Here is a 27,298-nt window from a genome sequence, read left to right on the forward strand (position 1 = left end):
TCATTTAAGGATCCTTTAGATAGGAAAATTGAATCCTTTCTAAGAAAAGCTTACTTATGTTCAGGTAATCTTCTTAGACCTGCTATATTTTTAGCGGATGTTGCTGCAGCTTCAACTTTTTGGTTAGAAGCTTTAGCGCAACAAGTAACAGATCATAATTTTATAGCATTATTATTATTCTATAACATGCTAATAATTTTATTGGTGATACCATCTTTTGATATCATTAGAGTTGATGTCAGGTATATGTCTCTAGCTATTTTAGCTAGAAAAGCTTTATGGATTAAACTTGGAATGCTGACATGTCTTCTAAGTCAACTTTGCTTTCCCTTTCTTTCCAGGGTAAATAATCATTTCGTTCCTTTCCTCACAACAAGGAACAAAAGCCTGATCCTTCATCCTCAGGAGCGGTATCAGTTTGGAAACTATTTTCAGTTTGGAATATATCCGAGCTTTATAGAAACCTATAGCCAGCTCCTAAGTACCTATGAAGGTGCGGCCCTTATTCCAGCTCAGCTGGTATGGGGCAGATTACGTTTTCTTCAAAGAAATTTGGATCAATTCCGTTCTTAATCTCTGGTTTCAGAAACATTGTTTCAGAAAGGTACAGAATTGGCTTCAAGTTAAGGCCTCCTGCTAAGAGATTCTTTTCTTTCCCGTGTCCCAGTTAACACAGCATTTCTGAAATGTGTTTCAGATCTAGAGTTGGCTGGAGTATTTATGCCAGTTCCAGTTCTGGAACAGGGGCTGGGGTTTTATTTTATCTCTTCATTGTACCAAAGAAGGTCAATTCCTTCAGACCAGTTCTGGATCTATCATTATTGAATCGTTATGTTAGGATACCAACATTCAAGATGGTTACTGTAGGACTATCCTGCCTTTTGTTTAGCAAGGGCATTATATGTCTACAATAGATTTACACGATGTGTATCTGCATATTCCGATTCATCCAGATTACTTTTAGTGTCTGAGATTCTCTTTTTAGACAAGCATTACCAGTTTTGTGGCTCTACCGTTTGGCCTAGCCTCAGTTCCAAGAATTTTTTTCAAAGGTTCTCGGTGCCCTTCTTTCTGTAATCAGAGAATAGGGTTTTGGTATTTCCTTATTTGGACGATATCTTGGTACTTGCTCAGTCTTCTCATTTTCGTAGAATCTCATACGAATCGACTTGTGTTGTTTCTTCAAGTTCATGGTTGGAGGATCAATTTACCAATCAGTTCATTGATTCCTCAGACAAGGGTAACCTTTTTAGGTTTCTAGATAAATTCAGTGTCTATGACTCTGTCCTTGTCAGACAAGAGAAGTTTAACATTGATATCAGCTTGTCAAAACCTTCAGTCACAATCATTCCCTTTGGTAGCCTTATGCATGGAAATGTTGGGTCTTAGGACTGCCGCATCAGATGCGATCTCCTTTGCTCGTTTTCACATGCGACCTCTTCAGCTCTGTATGCTGAACCAATGGTGCAGGGATTACTCAAAGATATCTCAATTTATATCTTTAAACCGATTTTACGACACTCTCTGACATGGTGGACAGATCACCATCGTTTAGTTCAGGGGGCTTCTTTGTTCTTCCGACCTGGACTATAATCTCAACAGATGCTAGTTTTACAGGTTGGGGAGCTGTGTGGGGGTATCTGACGGCACAAGGGGTTTGGGAATCTCAGGAGGTGAGATTTCCGATCAATATTTTGGAACTCCGTGCAATTTTCAGAGCTCTTCAGTCTTGGCCTCTTCCGAAGAGAGAGTTGTTCATTTGTTTTCAGATAAGACAATGTCACAACTGTGGCATACATCAATCATCAAGGAGGGACTCACAGTCCTCTGGCTATGAAAGAAGTATCTCGAATTTTGGTTTGGGCGGAATCCAGCTCCTGTCTAATCTCTGCGGTTTATATCCCAGGTATGGACAATTGGAAAGCGGATTATCTCAGTCGCCAAACGTTGCATCCGGGCGAATGGTCTCTTCAACCAGAGGTATTTCTTCAGATTGTTCAAATGTGGGAACTTCCAGAAATAGATCTGATGGCTTCTCATCTAAACAAGAAACTTCCCAGGTATCTGTCCAGATCCCGGGATCCTCAGGCGGAGGCAGTGGATGCATTTTCACTTCCTTGGAAGTATCATCCTGCCTATATCTTTCCGCCTCTAGTTCTTCTTCCAAGAGTAATCTCCAAGATTCTGAAGGAATGCTCGTTTGTTCTGCTGGTAGCTCCGGCATGGCCTCACAGGTTTTGGTATGAGGATCTTGTCCGGATGGCCTCTTGCCAACCGTGGACTCTTCCGTTAAGACCAGACCTTTTGTCTCAAGGCCCTTTTTTCCATCAGGATCTGAAATCCTTAAATTTAAAGGTATGGAGATTGAACGCTTGATTCTTGGTCAAAGAGGTTTCTCTGACTCTGTGATTAATACTATGTTACAGGCTCGTAAATCTGTATCCAGAGAGATATATTATAGAGTCTGGAAGACTTATATTTCTTGGTGTCTTTCTCATCATTTTTCTTGGCATTCTTTTAGAATACCAAGAATATTACAATTTCTTCAGGATGGTTTAGATAAGGGTTTGTCCGCAAGTTCCTTGAAAGGTCAAATCTCTGCTCTTTCTGTTCTTTTTCACAGAAAGATTGCTATTCTTCCTGATATTCATTGTTTTGTACAAACTTTGGTTCGTATAAAGCCTGTCATTAAGTCAATTTCTCCTCCTTGGAGTTTGAATTTGGTTCTGGGGGCTCTTTAAGCTCCTCCATTTGAACCTATGCATTCATTGGATATTAAATTACTTTCTTGGAAAGTTTTGTTCCTTTTGGCCATCTCTTCTGCCAGAAGAGTTTCTGAATTATCTGCTCTTTCTTGTGAGTCTCCTTTTCTGATTTTTCATCAGGATAAGGCGGTGTTGCGAACTTCTTTTGAATTTTTACCTAAGTTGTGAATTCCAACAACATTAGTAGAAACATTGTGGTTCCTTCATTATGTCCTAATCCTAAGAATTCTAAGGAGAAATCGTTGCATTCTTTGGATGTTATTAGAGCTTTGAAATATTATGTTGAAGCTATTAAGTCTTTCCGAAAGACTTCTGGTTTATTTGTTATCTTTTCCGGTTTTAGAAAGGCCAGAAAACTTCTGCCATTTCTTTGGCATCTTGGTTGAAATCTTTATTTCATCTTGCCTATTTTGAGTCGGGTAAGACTCCGCCTCATAGGATTACAGCTCATTCTACTAGGTCAGTTTCTACTTCCTGGGCGTTTAGGAATGAAGCTTCGGTTGATCAGATTTGCAAAGTGGCAACTTGGTTCTCTTTGCATACTTTTACCAAATTCTACCATTTTGTTGTATTTTCTTCTTCTGAAGCAGTTTTTGGTAGAAAAGTACTTCAGGCAGCGGTTTCAGTTTGAATCTTCTGCTTATGTTTTTCATTAAACTTTATTTTGGGTGTGGATTATTTTCAGCAGGAATTGGCTGTCTTTATTTTATCCCTCCCTCTCTAGTGACTCTTGTGTGGAAAGATCCACATCTTGGGTAGTCATTATCCCATACGTCACTAGCTCATGGACTCTTGCTAATTACATGAAAGAAAACATAATTTATGTAAGAACTTACCTGATAAATTCATTTCTTTCATATTAGCAAGAGTCCATGAGGCCCGCCCTTTTTTGTGGTGGTTATGATTTTTTTGTATAAAGCACAATTATTCCAATTCCTTATTTTATATGCTTTCGCACTTTTTTCTTATCACCCCACTTCTTGGCTAGTCGTTAAACTGAATTGTGGGTGTGGTGAGGGGTGTATTTATAGGCATTTTAAGGTTTGGGAAACTTTGCCCCTCCTGGTAGGAATGTATATCCCATACGTCACTAGCTCATGGACTCTTGCTAATATGAAAGAAATGAATTTATCAGGTAAGTTCTTACATAAATTATGTTATTTCTCAACTGAGCAGTCATTTTACCCCTTGGCTGTCAGTAACATACAAATCAAAATTACTACTACTTTGGCTGCCAGTAACACCTCCAAAACTGACCCTCACCTTCTTTTGCTCCCCTTTCAACGAAAGGATCTGGAGCTCCTTTGTAATGAGTTGAGGAATAGGATTTAACTAACGTACAATGACTTTAAAAAAAGTAATTTAAAGGGACAGTCTACACCAGAATTATTAATGTTTAAAAAGATAGATAATCCCTTTATTACCCATTCCCTAGTTTTGCACAACCAACACAGTTATATAAATACACTTTTTACCTCTGTGATTACCTTGCATCTAAGCCTCTGCAAACTGTCCCCTTATTTCAGTTCTTTTGACAGATATTCATTTTAGCCAATCAGAGCTGGCTCACCTGAACTCCACATGTGTGAGCACAGTGTTATGTATATGACACACATGAACTAACACCCTCTAGTGGTGAAAAACTGTCAAAATGCCTGAGAGAAGAGGTGGCCTTTAAGGGCTTAGAAATTATTATATGAGCCTCCTAGGTTTAGCTTTCAAATAAGAATACCAAGAGAACAAAGCAAAATTGGTGATAAAACTAAATTGGAAAATTGTTTAAAATTACTTTCTCTATCTGAATCGCTATCCCTTTTAAGTATCCAGTATTTTTGTGAAGATTTTATTAGAAAGACTACTATAATACTAAACTTTCTGGTTAAATACTGGACACCTAGGAGCCCTAACTCCATCCTTAAAAAAATATATGATCAGGGTTACATACATTTCCTTCAAAGTCTTTCTCTTAAATGTTTGGCTGTCCATATGAATATAATTACCCAAAACACATACTGACAATCAAGTGGTTATATTACTGCTGAATGACAGAGTGGATGCAATTATTTAACCCCTTGATTGTATGTGAAGTATGAAGCAATGTTTTAAACCCCTGTTTACCCAAGACACACAAGATAATCAACTTTCATGATTCAACTTTCCAATTTACTTTTATCATCAAATTTGCTTTGTTCTCTTAGAATTCTTTGTTGAAAGCTAAACCTAGGTAGGTTCAAATGCATTTCTAAGACCTTGAAGATCGCCTCTTATCTCAGTGCATCTTGACAGCGTTAGCTGAGGTGTGCAATATAGGTAACATTGCGGCTCACTCCTGTGGAGTTATTTATGATATGAGTCAGCACTGATGACCTAAAATGCAAGTTAAAAGAACTGAAATAAGAGTGCAGTCTGCAGAGGCTTAGATAAAAGTTAATCACAGAGGTAAAAACTATATTAATATAACAGTGTTGGGTATGCAAAACTGGAATGGGTAATAAAGGGATTATCTATCTTTTTAAAGAATAAAAATTCTGGAGTAGACTGTCGCTTTAATTCACTGTTGGTCAAAGTAGTGATTTAATCTCTTGATTGCTGAGAATACATATGCAACAGTTTTGGCCCTTGATTGCCCAAAAACACGTGGGTAGTCAAGTTATTAAATTACTCCTATTTAACACAATCCCAGTAATTTAACCTATTAATTTCCAGAAACAAATAGTGGTAGTGGAAGGGAGATAGACGAGAGCACTAAACCTGTTGCTGCATTTGATTAATCAATCTTGTAAGCACAATATTTTTTTAGCTTGCTATATTTCTGCAGACGTGAAATCCCTGTGTATATGATGTCCGGAGGGAAATAATGTGGCTACCCTCATGTTGCCCACAACAGTGCACAGTGGTTGCTATGCTAGAGATCTTGGGTCTCAGTATCTTGTGGTTGGTATTGTTGACAATATGAGAGCAATATTAGCACCAGATCTTTTTCAAAATCTGTGACAGCCAAGAATAAGTGACTTGCAGATGTGCTGTTCAGAAAAGGGAGAACGTGTGTACACAAACCTTATGGTAACCAAGGCCTAAAGGGTGGTTTACAGGGCTTTGGGTCAATTTTCTAGATGCAATGGTGCTGTAGCTAAAACAAAAAAACTTATGTCCTTAAGGGATGCTACTTTAGCTTGTACATAATATAATAGGAGTACCAAATAGTTCATCTAGATATTTATGGCATTGACTAGGGGGTAGATTTATCAAATGTCAGGCGGACATGATATGCTGGGCATTTATGATTGCACAAGCATTTCTAGTGAAGCTGTCCGCTACCTCAGAGGTGGCAGATGAGTTCAGGAGCAGCGGTCTTACAGGGAGTGCAGAATTATTAGGCAAGTTGTATTTTTGAGGATTAATTTTATTATTGAACAACAACCATGTTCTCAATGAACCCAAAAAACTCATTAATATCAAAGCTGAATAGTTTTGGAAGTAGTTTTTAGTTTGTTTTTAGTTATAGCTATTTTAGGGGGATATCTGTGTGTGCAGGTGACTATTACTGTGCATAATTATTAGGCAACTTAACAAAAAACAAATATATACCCATTTCAATTATTTATTTTTACCAGTGAAACCAATATAACATCTCAACATTCACAAATATACATTTCTGACATTCAAAAACAAAACAAAAACAAATCAGTGACCAATATAGCCACCTTTCTTTGCAAGGACACTCAAAAGCCTGCCATCCATGGATTCTGTCAGTGTTTTGATCTGTTCACCATCAAAATTGCGTGCAGCAGCAACCACAGCCTCCCAGACACTGTTCAGAGAGGTGTACTGTTTTCCCTCCTTGTAAATCTCACATTTGATGATGAACCACAGGTTCTCAATGGGGTTCAGATCAGGTGAACAAGGAGGCCATGTCATTAGATTTTCTTCTTTTATACCCTTTCTTGCCAGCCATGCTGTGGAGTACTTGGACGCGTGTGATGGAGCATTGTCCTGCATGAAAATCATGTTTTTCTTGAAGGATGCAGACTTCTTCCTGTACCACTGCTTGAAGAAGGTGTCTTCCAGAAACTGGCAGTAGGACTGGGAGTTGAGCTTGACTCCATCCTCAACCCAAAAAGGCCCCACAAGCTCATCTTTGATGATACCAGCCCAAACCAGTACTCCACCTCCACCTTGCTGGCGTCTGAGTCGGACTGGAGCTCTCTGCCCTTTACCAATCCAGCCACGGGCCCATCCATCTGGCCCATCAAGACTCGCTCTCATTTCATCAGTCCATAAAACCTTAGAAAAATCAGTCTTGAGATATTTCTTGGCCCAGTCTTGATGTTTCAGCTTGTGTGTCTTGTTCAGTGGTGGTCGTCTTTCAGCCTTTCTTACCTTGGCCATGTCTCTGAGTATTGCACACCTTGTGCTTTTGGGCACTCCAGTGATGTTGCAGCTCTGAAATATGGCCAAACTGGTGGCAAGTGGCATCTTGGCAGCTGCACGCTTGACTTTTCTCAGTTCATGGGCAGTTATTTTGTGCCTTGGTTTTTCCACACGCTTCTTGCGACCCTGTTGACTATTTTGAATGAAACGCTTGATTGTTCGATGATCACGCTTCAGAAGCTTTGCAATTTTAAGAGTGCTGCATCCCTCTGCAAGATATCTCACTATTTTTGACTTTTCTGAGCCTGTCAAGTCCTTCTTTTGACCCATTTTGCCAAAGGAAAGGAAGTTGCCTAATAATTATGCACACCTGATAAAGGGTGTTGATGTCATTAGACCACACCCCTTCTCATTACAGAGATGCACATCACCTAATATGCTTAATTGGTAGTAGGCTTTCGAGCCTATACAGCTTGGAGTAAGACAACATGCTTAAAGAGGATGATGTGGTCAAAATACTAATTTGCCTAATAATTCTGCACTCCCTCTATGACTGCTGCTTCTTAACTTAAATTTCAGGCGGACCTGAAACTTCGGGGGTAGATTGCAGCATCCGCTGCTTGATAAATCTACCCCCATGTCTTGACATATATTCTTCTTTTCTGTCTTTTGTGATGTTTTTGTCTATCCAATTAGAAAGCCAGAATGATGCTGTTGGATTATGTGATTGGTGGAAAATTGCAGAAACCTTTAGAAGCTTTACTTATCACTCTGATAAAAGGGAACTTAAAAGTTATACTAAATAAACATATTTTATATTGTTTTTATATTTAAAGGGTTTCATGGGGGAGGTTGGCAGATGACTCAAAAACTTGTAGCAGTTCTGACATTCCTGGGGGAGTAAATCAAGCAAAAAATGATTAAGAAATACTACAGGCTTGAAAAAGTGTGTGGGATTAGGCTTGTTAAAGCTGCTAAATTATGTATTTAGAACACACAAACCAAAGGTGGAATATTTAGAGTTAACCCCTTGTGTGCCTTGGAGGGCTGCCACAACACATTGTTGTGTGGTGCATTATATCGCCCAGCCAAGGAGTTAAAAGCTGTCTACTAAACGCAGCACTAAAGGAAAAGTTAGTAAAACTGTGCAGGATGTGCGGAAGTTATATCAGGAGGAAAGGAGAAATACTGACCACTATAGATCATCTCTATAATGCTTTGTTTGTTTTTGAGACCATATCTTTAGCATAAAGTAGGTCATTAATTATTCTAAGCTGTGCTTACCACATGTTACCACATACATCTAAGGATCTAAGGAACAGAATTGATAAGGAAAGGCTTCACAATCTAAACATCTGTAACTTGAAGGTGGTAGATTGTTTCAAATATATTGCTCTATTGTTCAGAGCTAGAGGAATTAACAAATGGTAACAACTGAATATTCTTAAAAGGACATTGTACTGTAAACCTTTCTTCCCTATAATGTGTTCCCAATGGTCTGTTTTGGCTGCTGGTGTGAATGTTTCAGTACTGCAGTACTGGCTATAGAAAAGCTCTGCGAGACAGTAGCGGTGGAGGGGGTAGAGAGAGAACCCAGCCCATTTGGAAATAGTGTTCCTGCTAAGCTTTCAATACAATGAACTTATATAGTACATAGTCTCTAAGTTTTATGACAATATATATATATATATATATATATATTAATAAAAATGTTAAGTTTTTTAAATGTACATTGTACAGCCTTTAAACAGATACGGTAAACTTGGATATATTAAAGGCATTACGTTTTCTTTTGTCTGTATATAGTTTTGGAGTGCCATCTGCAGAATATATATTACAAAAATGACACTGCAACATTCTACACAGTGAATGCTTAACCATTGCTGTTGTTATATATCTATCATTTATTAGAAATCACAAAGGAGGTGCTATAAGCAATACTCAAGAGACTTTTCAAGCAGTAGTGTAGAAAGTTTGAATGTTTTGTACACTATGCAAAATTTACAAAAATTGTGCCAAAAAGTGATTACTATAGTTATAGTACGTAAACAAACAAGTGACTTATTGTGTGAAACATAGAAAATTATGCATAGATTTGTGTATTCTAGTTAAACTGTGTAAAGTGAAATCATATGTTTCCTACATACAAATATATATTATCTGATCAACTACTGATTTTTATATATACAGTGTGTATATATATATATATATATATATATATATATATATATATATATATATACAAACAAAGAGGTATTGGCGCACATCAATTTTCAAAAGCACAACATATTTTTTTGAACTGCTGCAAAAAAATTGCCTGCAAACAACATCAAGAGACAACTATTCTTTTTAAATAATATTGGGATCTTAGTCACATAATATGGCCATATTCTGCTTAGCCAGTCACCAACTTACAAGGTGCCCCAATTAGACTGGTCCTAACACTACTTTGCCACAGAGGGCTGAATCATTCCTGCTTTTACTCTCCATAATAGAATGAGACTCCCTGGCTTTTTATTCACAACTATTACACTGCCATGAGCACACCTGAGCTTGGGTGGGGTGCTTAAACCAATGGGAGATGGTCAGTCTCCCTGATTACTTTTAAGTACAAATACAAAATTTGTTTTTTTTAGCACACCTTACAAAATTTATATACAACATCTGTGAGTGCTGCCAATATGACCCAGTAATTACACAAACAAAGAGGTATTGGCGCACATATATATATATATATATATATATATATATATATATATATATATATATATATATATATATAAATAATTACATTATATATATAATATGTCTTAACTCAATGGCACACATAAAAAAGACAATTGCACACCCACTCGATTTAACCTCATCCAGTGTGAGGTATATACACAGCTTTAGTGGTAAAGATGGTGTCTGTTATTCAGTCTCCTCCAGAACCTAGTTCCCTCCGTTAATGACACAATATAATCTGTAGCTTTGAGGTATGTTGTTAGTAAGTGATCCCGCTGTTTGGTGTGAGCGGGTAGTGGTTTCTTCACTCACAAATGAAACATGCCTTCTGCTCCAGAAACCCACGTTATCCGCTTCAACAAAAACATATAAAATATATTGCAGGAATTTTAAGCTGCTGTCTGAACTAGAGAATAAATCTGAATGAGTAAGTTTTCATGCAGCCAATTAAAATGTAATTTCTTTCTAGGTGGTAAGAGTCCACAAAATCCTTACTCATGGGAATTCACTTCCTGGCCACCTGGAGGAGGCAAAGACACCCCACAACAAAGCTTTAAGTATCTCTTCCACTTCCCTCTCTATCCCAGTAGTTCTTAACCTCATCAACAAGGAGCAGACAAGGATAAAGGTGAGCCAATTTTTTGAAGAATTACAGGTATGCTAATCTCTGAACTTCTTAGTGGAAAGTTCCATGAAGAGAGAATTTTAGGAGAGTACTGGCTTTGCAAATTACAGCACATGATGGGCTGCTTAAGGTCCCCTAAGACTTACACAGGGGTAAGAACAGTGGAAGGGATTGCAGCTGGGTAAGTACCCATGTATGTCCCTCAGCCCTCATACTATCAAAGGCTACACTTGTGTTTATAGCCAGGCTTAACAGTACAGCACCAATAGTTACTCTTATTGGGTAGTTCCGAGGCTGTATTAGCTATTTAGTACATAGTAGTCTGGCATGCTAAATATCACTAATGAATATGGACAGTGGGGGGCCACTCGTTGTTTGTGACACTCCTTTTATTTGCCCATACGCCTGTCCCTTATGACAGGCTGGGAGAAGGAGCCAGAGCGGGACATGAACTGGACATGAACTGGTCGGTGGTGTGGGATGTGATCTTTGTGAGCCTTTCCTAGATGGTGTGATTTACACACATATGCTGGATTAGTGTGAGGAGGATATGCCACTACTGTGATGTGTTTGCAATGACCAGCAGTTAGCGCGGATATTGCTCTCTATCTCATGGTAGCCGAATGGAGGCGGCTGCAATCTATGCCTCTAGATTTTTATAATATTCCTAGCAGACAACTATTTGGTATTGAAGCGCATGCAGTTTTTTCTATTACTTGAGCACAGCACAGGAGGTCAATTTCTACATTAGTGTGAATTTCCCGCATCATAGTTTTTAGGCACGCTCGCTCGCTCCCTCCCTCACTACTACGGCGGCCATTTTTTGCTTAAGTCAGGAGACCATATGGTTTGCCGGAGGGGTAAGATTATGTTTGAGATATTATCCACTGTTGTCAGTGTAGTTGTTACTGTACTTTGTTTTATCCCTTTTGCAGGAGCAACAGATGAAGTTTTATTGTATAGGTATTTCCCTTCTCCGGGATTTATAAGTGTGTTTCAATCGCAGTAATAGCATTACCTTATTGCAGTTAATTTCTGCTAATCTCACCCTTCCAACAGCTACTTAAATATCGGGCTCGATTTATCAAGCTGTTCCCCCCCCTACAACTGCAGGTCCGTATTTATCAAGCAGCAGTCATTAGACCGCTGCTTCCTACCCTCTTCTCCACCTCATAGGTTGAGATTGACAGCTCCTGCCTATGCGTTATTGACTGTGCCTGGGCAGAGGGCGGTGTTGCACGCGAGTGCAAAATAGTGCTTGTGTGCAATGCTGAATTCCTCCAACGAATTGCTGCCCGCGTAAGTGCATACTTCTAGGGGATACTACAATGTTTTGCATATTTAGTACTGTTGTTTTTTATTGATGTGCGTGATCGTAATTTTCCCTTCTATGGGATACTACAGTATTTTTCTTGTCTTGTAATGTTGTGATTTATTGCGGTGCAATAATATAGTTTTCCTTCTATTGGATATTATAGTGTTTTCTTATCTTGTACTGTTATTATTTATTGCTGTGCAATACATAATGTTTACCTCTATGGGATAGTACAGTATTTTACATATCTTGTGGTGGTGTTATTTATACTGTGCGATAACATAGTTTTCCCTCTGAGCTGCTACAGTATTTTACATATATTGTGCTGTTGTTATTCATTGCTGTTCAATAACATATTTCCTTCATAATACAGGGAGTGTCCACAGCTGCATTCATTACTTGTGGGAATACAGAACCTGGCCACCAGGAGGAGGAAAAGACACCCCAGCCAAAGTCTTAAACACCTCCCCCACTTCCCTCATCCCCAGTCATTCTTTGCCTTTCGTCACAGGATGGCAAAGAAGTGTCAGAAGATTCGGAGTAGTCTCTTATGGAGGGTAGTACTCTTCGCTATGGGACTATGTAGGCCTCTCAGGGAGAGCATTGAAGAAAGTTAGAGTCTTTCTGCGAAACCATCCAGACCCATATTAACAGCTCCTTAAGCACTCAGTGTTGACGAGTTTCACTGTCTGCTTTCTTCACTCAAGTCCATGTCAGAAGCGCTGCTACAATCTGTCAAACTTGAAGGACCGTGTTACTGTTCCATGGCATAGATTCCTGTAAGATCGTTTTATTTTTTACACATACTGCAAACGCTAGAAGACAGGGTCACAGTGTGGCTCCTTTTATCTATATGGAATCAAGGGTTAATATCTCCTGAGGGGGAATATGAACGGTTGGGTTTAATCATATATGCTTTATTTGATTTTATACTGCTTTATGTGTAAGATGTTTATGGGTTCATAGGCTGAGATGGAACATACAGGTTTCACTTTCACTTTGATGGTTGCGCAGCTTAAAAACTTGGTGCGATTGTTCTCATAGCAGGGACAGTCCTGCATTGCGCACCATGTGATATAAAGGTGCCGTTTGTTTTATTTAAAATAAAGTTAGTTTTCTCTGTAGTCCTCCGCATATCATACTTCAGCTATGGAGGATTCTGATTCATTAGCGGGTTCTCCCTCTATTTCAAAGAGTAATGCATGTTTATATTGTGAGGGAGCTCTGAAAAGTCCGCCTTCTCAATTATGTTCCATATGCCTTGATAAGGGGATTATATCAAATAAGGTTGACATGTTTGATACTACTGAGCTGCCCCCCTCTGAGGAGTCATCGTCCAGTGAGGTGCACACCCTACATGCATCTTTTTATACACATGCAGCTTACCGTTGCACTGCTAATCTTCCATCTGAAGGGGGCCTTTTTTCACCATACGTTACTATGCAGTTTGATACGCTGGTGTCTGCTGCCATTAGTGCTTTTCCTCGCACTGCTAAACGAAAGGTTAAATCTTGCACTCCTGCCCGGGTTGCATCATGTAATTTGTCAGATATGTCTTATCAGTTATCCAAGGATGAGGTTCTCTCTGAAACTTCAGAGTATGAACTTTCAGGGTTGGAGTCTGCTGTCTATAATCCTCCACCTGTGGAGGATCCAGGTTTTAGATTTAGGACAGGACATTTACGCCTTCTACTAAGGGAGGTTTTGACTACATTAGAGGTTCCAAAGGCCAACCTCTGGGTCCTAAATTTGACGGCAATCATTATTAAGGACGAGTGGGACAGGATTAGATTCCTCTTCCCGTTGTCTGCCTTTTAAGGATCCCAGGTTCTTCCTGGCTGTCTATGAAGGTGGGTTTTTCTCTTTCCCATCCCTACTTGGTTGGCGCTATTTTTAAGATTGCCATACGTAATACTAGCCCGTGTGAGGATAGTTAGTCATAGAGCTGCCGGATATAAGGATGGAAGCTCTGTTAAAGAGGATGTTTCAACCTATGGGATATTTGCTTTTACTGGCAGCGCTTGTCGCCGCAGTTGTTGGAACGGCTACCTTTTGGTGCATCTCCTTCACGAAAATGATCTAGGTGGAGGGTTTTTCAGGAAACAATTACGGCCTTCTGGGTTACTAATTCTTTTATCTGTACTGTTATTACTCTGATTAATTAGCCTATGGCTAAGACTTCAGGTTTTCTGTTCAGGCCCATAAGGCGCTCTGATAGATATAACTTCTAAGTCTAGTCTCTTTCTCTCTCTTTTAAGGGAAATAGTTTATTTGACTATCCCCATGGTTTCAGGGGCCAAGGGTGCCTTCATACCATAAGATAAGGAGAACAAATCTAAGGGACAAAGTTTGAATTTTCGTTCCTTTAGTTCAGAGGCCTCTGATAAGCCAGAGCAAACCAAGAGTTCTTAGAAGCCGGCTCAGTCCTGGAATAGATCCAAGCAGAGCAAGGAGCTCGCCGAGAAGGGGCATCCCCGGTCCTATTTTGGATCATGTAGGGGGCAGATTGTCGCTCTTTCAGAGGCTTGGTTCAGGGACGTGCATAATCCTTGGGTCCTGGAGGTCATAGCTCAGGGTTACAAGATAGGTTTCAAATCTCATCCACCCAGGGCCAGATTCATCCTCTCAACCTGTTTTCAAGACTAGGAAAGAGGGAAGCCTTTCTGGAGTGCGTAAGGGATCTGTCCTCCTTTGGAGTCATTGTCCCAGTGCCTATCGCAGAGAGAGGTTTGGGATACTATTCAAACATTTCCATGGTCCCAAAGAAGGAGGGAACTTTCCGTCCAGTTCTGGACCTAAAGTGCTTAAACAAATTTCTAAGTGTCCCCTTGTCAAGATGGAGACAATAAGGTCCACCCTTCCCTTAATTCAGGAAGGGCAGTTTATGACCACTATATAGATCTGGAGGAGGCATTCCTTCACCTTCCAATCCACAGGGAACACTTCCAGTTCCTCAGGTTTGCGTTCCTGGTCCAGCATTTCCAGTTCATTGCTCTTCCGTTTGATCCAGCTACTGCTCCAATAATTTTTATGAGGGTTCTAGGGGCTCTTCTAGCAGTCACTAAAACCCAGGGGGTAGCAGTAGCACCATCGTTTCGTTTAGTGGAAGATCATTCGGAATCTCTCCTCTGTCTTTTTCTATCGGAGGGAAGATAAATAGAGAAAGCTGGTGCTTGGAATAAGAGAAGCGATCTCTTGAGCTATAGAACTATTTTCAACTCAATGCTGTGGGTATCAGTTTGCTTATATAGTAGCGGAATATAAAATAAACAACATAAATGTCAATGTTTATATTCTGTAATAGATTTCGACAATCAAGTGTATGGCAACTATGTTACCTCCAAGTACCCATTCTTAGATACAGTGCCGGTCTCTTCATCAATCTTTTAATCTCTTCCCAGCTCCGTGTCCTCCGGCTGTTACCCGGTATTTGATTTGTGCGATACACAATGCGTGTCTTTCTTCGCACACTTCGAGGTAACATAGTTGCCATACACTGGATTGTTGAAATCTATTACAGAATATAAACATTGACATTTATGTTGCTTATTTTATATTCTGCTACTATATAAACAAACTGATACCCACAGCATTGAGTTGAATATAGTTCTATAGCTCAAGAGATCGTTTCTCTTATTCCAGGCACCAGGGTAGAATTCCTGGGCACGATAATAGATTCCATAGACATGAGAATATTTCTAACAGACCAGAGAAGTTGCAAGCTAGCTTCAACATGTTTTGCCTTCAGACCTCCTTAAGGCTATCTGTGGCTCAGTGTATGGAGGTGATTGGTCTCATGGTGTCCAGCATGGACATCGTTCTCTTTGCCAGGTTCCACCTCAGGCTGTTGCGACTGTGCATGCTGAGGCAGTGGAACGGCAATCATTTGGATCTGTCTCAACAGATTTCTCTGGACAACCAGTCAAGAGAATCACTCTCTTGGTGGCTCTGTCTGGATCACATCCTTTTTAAGACCATCCTGGGTGACTATGGACACAAGTCTGTCAGGATGGGGAGCTGTTTGGGGCTCAAAGAAGGCTTAGGGCCTGTGGACGCAGGAGGGGACCTTCAGAAGGCTTGGCCCCTACTGGGTTCGTCCCAATTTATCTGCTTTCAATCAGACAATATAAACTCTGTGGCTTACATCAACCATCGGGGGGAACGAGAAGCTTCCTAGCAATGAGGGAAGTATCTCGGATTCTGGAGTGGGCGGAGACGCACAACTGTTCGCTGTCAGCGATCCACATTCCGGGTGTGGACACCTGGGAAGCAGATTTTGTCAGCAGACGATCCTTTCATCCGGGGGAATGGTCTCTCCATCCCGAAGTGTTTGCGAAAATATGCAACAGGTCAAGAATGTCGGAGATAGATCTCATGGTGTCCTGTCTCTATACCAAGCTACCCAGATATGGGTCGAGGTCCAGGGATCCTCGAACTGAGCTAATAGATTTATTAGTGGTGCCTTGGAGGTTTAATCTAATTTATTTTTTCCTGACATTATCACTCCTTCCTTGAGTGGTGGCTTGAATCATTTAGGAGCAGGCGTCAGTGATCTGATTACTCCATCGTGGCCGCGAAGGATATGGTTTGCGGATCTAGTGGGGATGTCATCATCTCCTCCTTGGAGGTTACCTTGTCGCAGGGATCTGCTGGAACAAGGCCCCTTTCTTCATCAAAATCTAGATTCTCTGAGGCTGACTGCGTGGAGATTAAATGCTTAGTCTTAGCCAAGAGAGGGTTTTCTGAGAGGGTTATTGATGCTCTCATTCAATCTCGTAAGCCGGTTACTCGTCGCATCTATCATAAGGTGTGGAGGACCTACTTATTCAGGTGTGAAGAGCGTGGTTTGTCCTGGCACAAAGTAAAGGTTGCCAGGATTCTTTCTTTCTAAAGGAGGGACTGGAGAAGGGCCTCTCAGCTAGTTCCTTGAAGGGACAGATTTCGTCCCTGTCTGTTTTACTGCACTAGAAGTTTGCTGAGCTTCCGGATGTACAGTCTTTTGTTTAGGTTCTGACTAGGATCAGGCCGGTGTTTAGATCTAATGTTCCTCTAAGGAGTTTGAACCTTGTTCTTAAAGTTTTGCAACGGGCTCCGTTTGAGCCTATGCATGAGGTTGACATTAAAGGGACAGTCAAGTTAAAAAAAAACTTTCATGATTTAAATAGGGCATGCAATTCTAAACAACTTTCCAATTTACTTTTATTACTAATTTTGCTTTGTTCTCTTTGTATTCTTAGTTGAAAGCTAAATCTAGGAGGTATATATGCTAATTTCTTAGACCTTGAAGGCCAACTCTAATCTGAAAGCATTTTGGCAGTTTTTCACCACTAGAGGGCGTTAGTTCATGTGTTTCATATAGATAACATTGAGCTCAGGCACGTGAAGCTCCTAGGACTGGTTGGCTAAAAATGCAAGTCTGTCAAAAGAATTTAAATAAGGGGGCCGTTTGCACAGCCATAGATACAAGGTAATCACAGAGGTAAAAAGTATATTATTATAACTGTGTTGGCTATGCAAAATTGGGGAATGGGTAATAAAGGGATTATCTACCTTTTTAAACAACAAAAATTCTGGTGTTTACTGTCCCTTTAAGTTGTTTTCTCGGAAGGTTCTTTTTCTACTAGCTATTGCTTCTACGCGCAGACTCCATGCTGATAAAGCTGTTCTACAAACTAAGTTAGGATTTCTTCCTCAGGTTGTGTTAAATCGCAACATCCAGAAAATGTGGTTCCTTCCTTATGTCCTAATCCTTCTTCATCGAAGGAACGTTTACTTCATAATCCGGATGTGGTTCGTGCTTTGAAGTTCTATCTTCAGGATACAAAGGGATTTAGACAAACTTCTTCTCTGTTTATCTATTCTGAGAAGCGTAGGGGTCAGAGGGCCTCTTCGACCTCCTTATCTTTTTGGTTGAGGAGTATCATCCGCTTAGCATATGTTGGGCCTTCAAAGATGAGGACTCTATGGATCAGATTTGTAAGGCTACTACCTGGTCCTCCTTACATACTTTTCCAAATTTTACAAGTTTGAAGCAGCCTTCGGGAGAAAGGTTTTGCAAGCTGTGGTGCCCTCAGATTAGGGACAACCTTTCTTTTTTACCCTCCCGTTAGCATTCAGTGTCCTTTGTAGCTTGGGTATTGTTTTCCACAGCTCCCGCCCATGTGGGCGGCCCTAAATTTATTTTGTTTTCTTCTGGCACCTTTTTCACCCTGATATTTCTCCTACTGTTTCCTTGTTCCTTGAGCAGAATGACTGGGGGATGAGGGAAGTGGGGGGATGAGGGAAGTGGGGGGAGGTGTTTAAGCCTTTGGCTGGGGTGTCTGTCTCCTCCTGGTGGCCAGGTTCTGTATTCCCACAAGTAATGAATGCAGCTGTGGACTCTCCCTGTATCGAAGGAAAATAAATTATCAGGTAAGTCATAATTTATGTTTTTTTCCTCTATGTGATACTAATATATTATATTTATCTTCTACTGTTTGTATTTATTGCTGTGCAATAACTTATTTTCATTTACGGTGTACTACAGTGTCTTACATATCTAGTGCTGTTATTTTTTCATTGCTGTGCAATATCATATTTTTCCCGCTATGTGATTCTACGGTGTTTCTCATATCCTGTGCTGTGGTTATTTATTGTTATGTAATAACATATTTTCCCCTCTATGGTGTATTACAGTATTTTTCATATCCTGTACTGTTATTTATTGCTGTGCAATAACATATTTTTCCCTCTATGGGATACTACAGTATTTTACATATCTTGTGCTTTCTTTATTGCTGTTCAATAATATAGCTTTGCCTCTTGGAGATACTACAGTGTTCTAGATATCTTGTACTGTTGTTGTTTATTGCTGTACATTAACATATTTTTTTCCTCTATGGGATACTACAGTATTATACTTATCTTGTCCTGTTGTTATTTATTACTTTGCATTAAAGGTATGCTAAACCCATATTTTTTTCTTTCATGATTCAGATAGAGCATGTAATTTTAAGCAACTTTCTAATTTACTCCTATTATAAATTTTTCTTTGTTCTCTTGCTATTTTTATTTAAAAAGCAGGAATGTAAAGCTTTTTAACATTTGTATCAAGCTGTAATAGTTTTTCTTCCATCGGGCGGTCGGTTTAAACTTTGATCCAAATTTGGAGATTTTCTTTCCTCTCCGCTGTTGAGTTTGCTCTGTGATGTTAGACTCTACTATTTGGAATGCTCTCGAGTTTTTCATTTGGCTTGTTGGTTCTATGTTACTACTTCTGGGTCTTGTCTCTAAGATTGCAATATAAGGATTTGGGCCAGATGTTCTTGGCTCTGCTTTGATTTTTTTTCTTTGGCAGTGTTGCTTGCTTGTGGGTATCCTGGATTACTCAGCAGAGTTTCTAATTTTAATCTGTGGGTCCCGTGTTCCTGTCCTTTTTGGGTGTGTCTGCTTTTCAATGGAGTCTCTCACTTTATCAATTGGGAGATTTGTCCTTTTTTCAACGGCGTTGGATTTGCCTCTGTACCATAAATTGGTCTGTGTCTACATGGATTTTCCTCAAGAGGTGGAAATGTGTATCTATTCAGGTACATACTTTGGGGTTAGGAGTAGCAATATGTTGGTATCCTCAAATCTTTCCATTAGTGATGCACCAAAATGGAAATTCGAAATGGAAATTCGAAAATCCAGGATGCACTTAGCCGAAAACCGAAACAAAAACCAAAAATGTCCTTTTTTTCCAAATTATTTAAAAAAAAATTTTTTTTTTTCATAATTAGACTATTTTATGAATGAATCTGAATTGAAAACCTTCAAGCCAATAAAATAAAATAACCACACTTTTATTGAAAGCAACACACTAAAATTGGACAAAAATATCTTAAAACAATAATATGCTGCACAATAATTTTAACAAAAAAACGATAATGACATTTTCAGTCAAAATGTTTCTGCGAACAAATTTCGGTGCATCCCTACTTAAAACAACATTAAATATCAATATACTATTTTTTTTCTGTATTTAGTTCTGTGTAACAGAATCAGATTTAACAGTATTTTTTTTTTTTTTTTACCAATTATCCAAATAAAGTTTAGTCCTAGAAAACTATTATTATTTGAGAAACAGTAAGTCAAGAAATGAACTCAAACAGCAGCTCTAGGCTAGCAACAAATTTGAAATATGCTACACAATAATTTTACCGAAAATAACAGGAAAAAAAAAAAACGAAAAACAAAATAGCCAAAAATGCCATTTTCGGACAAAACGTTTCTGCGGCCGAAATTTCGGTGCATCCCTACTTTCCATTCCTTCAGGAGGTAATAGAAGACTTGTCGGATGGTATCCTTTGTCCTCTTTTTTCCTTTGGAGTTCTGTGTGTGGGCTTCAAGGGTTCATTGTCTCTGAAATTAAATTAGAAAAAAATAACACTTTATTAAACATATATGCACAAACGAACAGGTCACAGGGAATTCAGTTAGAAATCGGCTGACTGGGTTCAATCCCAGCAGTACGCAGGCAGGAGGACGCCTTTGAGCGCATAGTCTGTGTGAATTGCTTGACAACTCACTCCTTATACCATACATTTTTCTCTTCTTTCTTTCCACTCCATTCACACAGTCTCTGGGACTCCAGCCAGGCCACATAGCCCTCTTTTTAGCCCAATTGTTTTTAAATTATTAGTTGGATCATCTATATCATGATCTAATAGGCATGGAAGGTCAATACCCATTTCCTTATTGATCCAATTTGGTAACCTGTTTGTGCATATATGTTTAATAAAGTGTTATTTTTTTAAATTTAATTTGATATACTGCAGTGTCTAATTCAGCACTTGGCTTCAATGCCACAAATCCTTTAATTATCCTTAAACTTGTTATTTTCATTGTCTCTGCCCTTTTGTTCTGGGACATATCTAGATTTTCAAGTTTCTTCTCTATTCCTGGTATTTGCGAAGGAGGTTTTTAATCGATCAGGTGGCATGGTCGGTATCTCGGATGTCTTGTAATGTTTTTGCTATATTCTCTACAACTTTTTGTTTTTGTTTGTCTCGGTGGAGACAGTTCAGGAAAGGAAGATTTTTCAGGCGTTGGTTTATGGTAATAGGTGCCTGCCTTCTTGTTGCTCTCCCTTTTTTTATTTGTGCACTTCTTAGCTTGAGTATTGGTAACCACGAGTAAGAAAACGTAATTTTTGCTTGCCTGATAAATTCCTTTCTTTCTTGGTGGTAAGAGTCCACAAACCCGCCCCTTACCTTTTTTGTTGGTTGGCAGCAGTTACAGTTTTGCACCTCTTTATACTTCTATCTTTCTTACTTCTTTTTCGTCGGCTATGTGTTCTACTGGGAAATAACTGGAAGTGGGAGAGATACTTAAAGGACCATTAAATACAGTACCATTGCATAATTAACAAGTGCATAATACAAAGACAAGGCAATAACACCTACTCTGAATTAAAAAAAAAAAACAGTAGATTTTTTTTTTCCTAACAATTTTATTTTTTATCCTATTTCCTTGCCCCCTGTATCATGTGACAGAAATCAGCCAATCACAGACTAGAATACATATACCCTGCGAGTTTGTGGACATGCTCAGTAGTATATTGTTACCCAGAAAGTGTGGATATAAAAAGACTGTGCACAATTTGATAATGGAAGTAAATTAGAAAGTGTTTTAAAACTGAATGATCTATTTGAATCATAAAAGTTTATTTTGACTTGAGAGTCCCTTTAAAGCTTTGTTGTGGGGTTTCTTTGCCTTCTCCTGGTGACCAGGAAGTGATTTCCAAAGTAAGGATTTTGTGGACTCAAACCACCAAGAAAGAAATGAATTTATCAGGTAAGCATAAATAATTAGGTTTTTTTTTTGCACAAAATGTAGATGATATTTCACTTAGAAGACATTTCCCCAAACCCCCCCCCCCACACATTTTAAATGTAAACTGTTGTCTTTACAGATGATCACTGAATTGGAAAAAGTATGCTATGAAAGATTTATAATCAGATTCATTAGCAAAAAGCAGAGTAATTATGCTATGCAACTCGACAACCCTCAATATTTATGTGCAATAGAAGGTGAGTTACTGTACACAGTGGTTTTTATTTCACTATGCTATTTACTAATGGTTCGATGCCTTTTGATTGTATGGTGCTTTTTGCCATAGCATTTCTTCACTCCTCTTCACGTTATGTCATATAATATATTACCAATGCTTCTCTTAAAATGAAGAATGAGGAGGTGGTGAGCTATTAACAACTTTGTGTGAGTCATTGAGCTGTAAGTGTTTTCGAGCATAGTCTCTATAAAAGATTTTTTTTTTTCAACTTACAAATATTGTCTATTTGATTGCTTGTTTTTTTCACAAGTTTATTCTTTGTAATGTTTTATGTGCCCATCTCACTAAGAAATGTGAAGGGCTATTTGTCTTTTGATGTTATAAAGTGTAACATTTTATAGGTTATATTCTTATGCTACAAAACACATCCAATTAAATGTACTGTTTTTTTCTTTTCTTTTTAGAAACCTGTTTTTAACATCATTACATTTTTAGCCAGCACAACATTTTAAAGGGATTTGGAAGTCAAAATGAAACGTCTTCAGTGTACAATAAAAAAAACATCTATTATAAGATGGACCATTTAAAAAAAAAAAAATAAAAAAAATAATAGAAAGTTTAATTCTGACTTCCATGACTGAGGCCTAGATTTAGAGTTCGGCGGTAGCCGTCAAAACCAGCGTTAGAGGCTCCTAACGCTGGTTTTGGCCGCCCGCTGGTATTTGGAGTCAGTGATTAAAGGGTCTAACGCTCACTTTACAGCCGCGACTTTTCCATACCGCAGATCCCCCTACGCCATTTGCGTAGCCTATCTTTTCAATGGGATCTTTCTAACGCTGGTATTTAGAGTCGTTTCTGCAGTGAGCGTTAGAGCTCTAACGACAAGATTCCAGCCGCCTGAAAATAGCAGGAGTTAAGAGCTTTCTGGCTAACGCCGGTTTATAAAGCTCTTAACTACTGTACCCTAAAGTACACTAACACCCATAAACTACCTATGCACCCCTAAACCGAGGTCCCCCCACATCGCCGCCACTCGATTAAAAATTTTAACCCCTAATCTTCCGACCGCCACCTACGTTATACTTATGTACCCCTAATCTGCTGCCCCTAACCCCGCCGACCCCTATATTACATTTATTAACCCCTAATCTGCCCCCCACAACATCGCCGCCAGCTACTTAAAATAATTAACCCCTTATCTTCCGACCGCAAAGCGCCGCCACCTACGTTATCCCTATGTACCCCTAATCTGCTACCCCTAACACCACCGACCCCTATATTACATTTATTAACCCCTAATCTGCCCCCCACAACATCGCCGCCAGCTACTTAAAATAATTAACCCCTAATCTTCCGACCGCAAAGCGCCGCCACCTACGTTATCCCTATGTACCCCTAATCTGCTACCCCTAACACCACCGACCCCTATATTATATTTATTATCCCCTAATCTGCCCCCCTCAACGTCGCCGACACCTGCCTACACTTATTAACCCCTAATCTGCCGAGCGGACCGCACCGCTACTATAATAAAGTTATTAACCCCTAACCCGCCTCACTAACCCTATCATAAATAGTATTAACCCCTAATCTGCCCTCCCTAACATCGCCGACACCTACCTTCAATTATTAACCCCTAATCTTCCGATCGGAGCTCACCGCTATTCTAATAAATGTATTAACCCCTAAAGCTAAGTCTAACCCTAACACTAACACCCCCCTAACTTAAATATAATTTTAATCTAACGAAATAAATTAACTCTTATTAAATAAATTAATCCTATTTAAAGCTAAATACTTACCTGTAAAATAAATCCTAATATAGCTACAATATAAATTATAATTATATTATAGCTATTTTAGGATTAATATTTATTTTACAGGCAACTTGGTATTTATTTTAACTAGGTACAATAGCTATTAAATAGTTAAGAACTATTTAATAGTTACCTAGTTAAAATAATAACAAATTTACCTGTAAAATAAATCCTAACCTAAGATATAATTAAACCTAACACTACCCTATCAATAAAATAATTAAATAAACTACCTACAATTACCTACAATTAACCTAACACTACACTATCAATAAATAAATTAAACACAATTGCTACAAATAAATACAATTAAATAAACTAGCTAAAGTACAAAAAATAAAAAAGAACTAAGTTACAGAAAATAAAAAAATATTTACAAACATAAGAAAAATATTACAACAATTTTAAACTAATTACACCTACTCTAAGCCCCCTAATAAAATAACAAAGCCCCCCAAAATAATAAATTCCCTACCCTATTCTAAATTAAAAAAGTTACAAGCTCTTTTACCTTACCAGCCCTGAACAGGGCCCTTTGCGGGGCATGCCCCAAGAAGTTCAGCTCTTTTGCCTGTAAAAGAAAACATACAATACCCCCCCCCCCAACATTACAACCCACCACCCACATACCCCTAATCTAACCCAAACCACCCTTAAATAAACCTAACACTAAGCCCCTGAAGATCTTCCTACCTTGTCTTCACCATACCAGGTTCACCGATCCGTCCTGGCTCCGATATCTTCATCCAACCCAAGCGGGGGCTAGACATCCACTGAAGAAGTCCAGAAGAGGGTCCAAAGTCTTCCTCCTATCCGGCAAGAAGAGGACATCCGGACCGGCAAACATCTTCTCCAAGCGGCATCTTCTATCTTCTTCCATCCGGTGCGGAGCGGGTCCATCTTGAAGCAGGCGACGCGGATCCATCCTCTTCTTCCGATGTCTCCCGACGAATGACGGTTCCTTTAAGGGACGTCATCCAAGATGGCGTCCCTCGAATTCCGATTGGCTGATAGGATTCTATCAGCCAATCGGAATTAAGGTAGGAATTTTCTGATTGGCTGATGGAATCAGCCAATCAGAATCTAGTTCAATCCGATTGGCCGATCCAATCAGCCAATCAGATTGAGCTCGCATTCTATTGGCTGATCGGAACAGCCAATAGAATGCGAGCTCAATCTGATTGGCTGATTGGATCAGCCAATCGGATTGAACTTGATTCTGATTGGCTGATTCCATCAGCCAATCAGAAAATTCCTACCTTAATTCCGATTGGCTGATAGAATCCTATCAGCCAATCGGAATTCGAGGGACGCCATCTTGGATGACGTCCCTTAAAGGAACCGTCATTCGTCGGGAGACATCGGAAGAAGAGGATGGATCCGCGTCGCCTGCTTCAAGATGGACCCGCTCCGCACCGGATGGAAGAAGATAGAAGATGCCGCTTGGAGAAGATGTTTGCCGGTCCGGATGTCCTCTTCTTGCCGGATAGGAGGAAGACTTTGGACCCTCTTCTGGACTTCTTCAGTGGATGTCTAGCCCCCGCTTGGGTTGGATGAAGATATCGGAGCCAGGACGGATCGGTGAACCTGGTATGGTGAAGACAAGGTAGGAAGATCTTCAGGGGCTTAGTGTTAGGTTTATTTAAGGGTGGTTTGGGTTAGATTAGGGGTATGTGGGTGGTGGGTTGTAATGTTGGGGGGGGGGGTATTGTATGTTTTCTTTTACAGGCAAAAGAGCTGAACTTCTTGGGGCATGCCCCGCAAAGGGCCCTGTTCAGGGCTGGTAAGGTAAAAGAGCTTGTAACTTTTTTAATTTAGAATAGGGTAGGGAATTTATTATTTTGGGGGGCTTTGTTATTTTATTAGGGGGCTTAGAGTAGGTGTAATTAGTTTAAAATTGTTGTAATATTTTTCTTATGTTTGTAAATATTTTTTTATTTTCTGTAACTTAGTTCTTTTTTATTTTTTGTACTTTAGCTAGTTTATTTAATTGTATTTATTTGTAGCAATTGTGTTTAATTTATTTATTGATAGTGTAGTGTTAGGTTAATTGTAGGTAGTTTATTTAATTATTTTATTGATAGGGTAGTGTTAGGTTTAATTATATCTTAGGTTAGGATTTATTTTACAGGTAAATTTGTTATTATTTTAACTAGGTAACTATTAAATAGTTCTTAACTATTTAATAGCTATTGTACCTAGTTAAAATAAATACCAAGTTGCCTGTAAAATAAATATTAATCCTAAAATAGCTATAATATAATTATAATTTATATTGTAGCTATATTAGGATTTATTTTACAGGTAAGTATTTAGCTTTAAATAGGATTAATTTATTTAATAAGAGTTAATTTATTTCGTTAGATTAAAATTATATTTAAGTTAGGGGGGTGTTAGTGTTAGGGTTAGACTTAGCTTTAGGGGTTAATACATTTATTAGAATAGCGGTGAGCTCCGATCGGAAGATTAGGGGTTAATAATTGAAGGTAGGTGTCGGCGATGTTAGGGAGGGCAGATTAGGGGTTAATACTATTTATGATAGGGTTAGTGAGACGGATTAGGGGTTAATAACTTTATTATAGTAGCGCTCAGGTCCGCTCGGCAGATTAGGGGTTAATAAGTGTAGGCAGGTGTCGGCGACGTTGTGGGGGGCAGATTAGGGGTTAATAAATATAACATAGGGGTCGGCGATGTTAGGGCAGCAGATTAGGGGTACATAGGGATAACGTAGGTTGCGGCGGTTTACGGAGCGGAAGATTAGGGGTTAAAACTGTAATGCAGGGGTCAGCGATAGCGGGGGCGGCAGATTAGGGGTTAATAAGTGTAAGGTTAGGGGTGTTTAGACTCGGGGTACATGTTAGGGTGTTAGGTGCAGACGTAGGAAGTGTTTCCCCATAGGAAACAATGGGGCTGCGTTAGGAGCTGAATGCTGCTTTTTTGCAGGTGTTAGGTTTTTTTTCAGCTCAAACAGCCCCATTGTTTCCTATGGGAGAATCGTGCACGAGCACGTTTTTGAGGCCGGCCGCGTCCGTAAGCAACTCTGGTATCGAGAGTTGCATTTGCGGTAAAAATGCCCTACGCTCCTTTTTTGGAGCCTAACGCAGCATTTGTTTTAACTCTCGATACCAGAGTTAAATTTATGGTGCGGCCAGAAAAAAGCCCGCGGAGCGTTAACAGCCCTTTTACCGCCGAACTCTAAATCTAGGCCTGAGTTTGCTGATATCTAGAAACTAGTTTGAAAGAACTGTAAGTGAATGACCCTATGGGTTACACTGTTGGACGTTTTGTTATCTAACGTTATTTATCTTGTTTTTCTCTATTTAATTAATGCTCTTGCAAAATCTCATCCCGTAAGTAGTGGTATTTCCAAGTCATTGCAGCTCCTTGTGTTTACCAGGTTCCTATAAAATAGATATTTTATATTTTCACTTTACTTGTTATCTTGATGTAATTATTTTTATTTATTTTTTCTCTGGGCTTTGTGTTGTTAGCGTCTTCCTCCAGTGTTTTTTTCTTTATTTTATTTTCTCTGCCATGTTTTTTTTTCTAAAATTAAAATTATTTAGTCTCTTATTTTAAAAGGATGTTTTTATTGCATAAATGACTCTTAATTAGTTAAAACTTTTTTGTAAAGGGGTTAAACACATT

The 27,298-nt window shown here is 39.1% G+C and overlaps 1 protein-coding gene across 4 annotated transcripts in view; it reads left to right on the forward strand.

Annotated features, from left to right (window-relative positions):
- The window catches only part of FAM110B (family with sequence similarity 110 member B), a 433,945-nt gene that overhangs the window by 215,578 nt on the left and 191,069 nt on the right, over positions 1-27,298 (forward strand). For 3 of the 4 annotated variants that reach the window (XR_008402594.1, XM_053715058.1, XM_053715059.1), the window contains exon 3: positions 21,735-21,852. The exons of the other annotated variant lie outside the window; for it this stretch is intronic. The gene's annotated coding sequence lies outside the window, so the exon portion shown is untranslated. The remainder of the gene's footprint in view (positions 1-21,734; positions 21,853-27,298) is intronic. 4 annotated transcript variants of the gene reach the window in all.

The sequence above is a fragment of the Bombina bombina genome, chromosome 5 (genome assembly GCF_027579735.1).
Source record: "Bombina bombina isolate aBomBom1 chromosome 5, aBomBom1.pri, whole genome shotgun sequence".
NCBI lineage: Eukaryota > Metazoa > Chordata > Amphibia > Anura > Bombinatoridae > Bombina > Bombina bombina.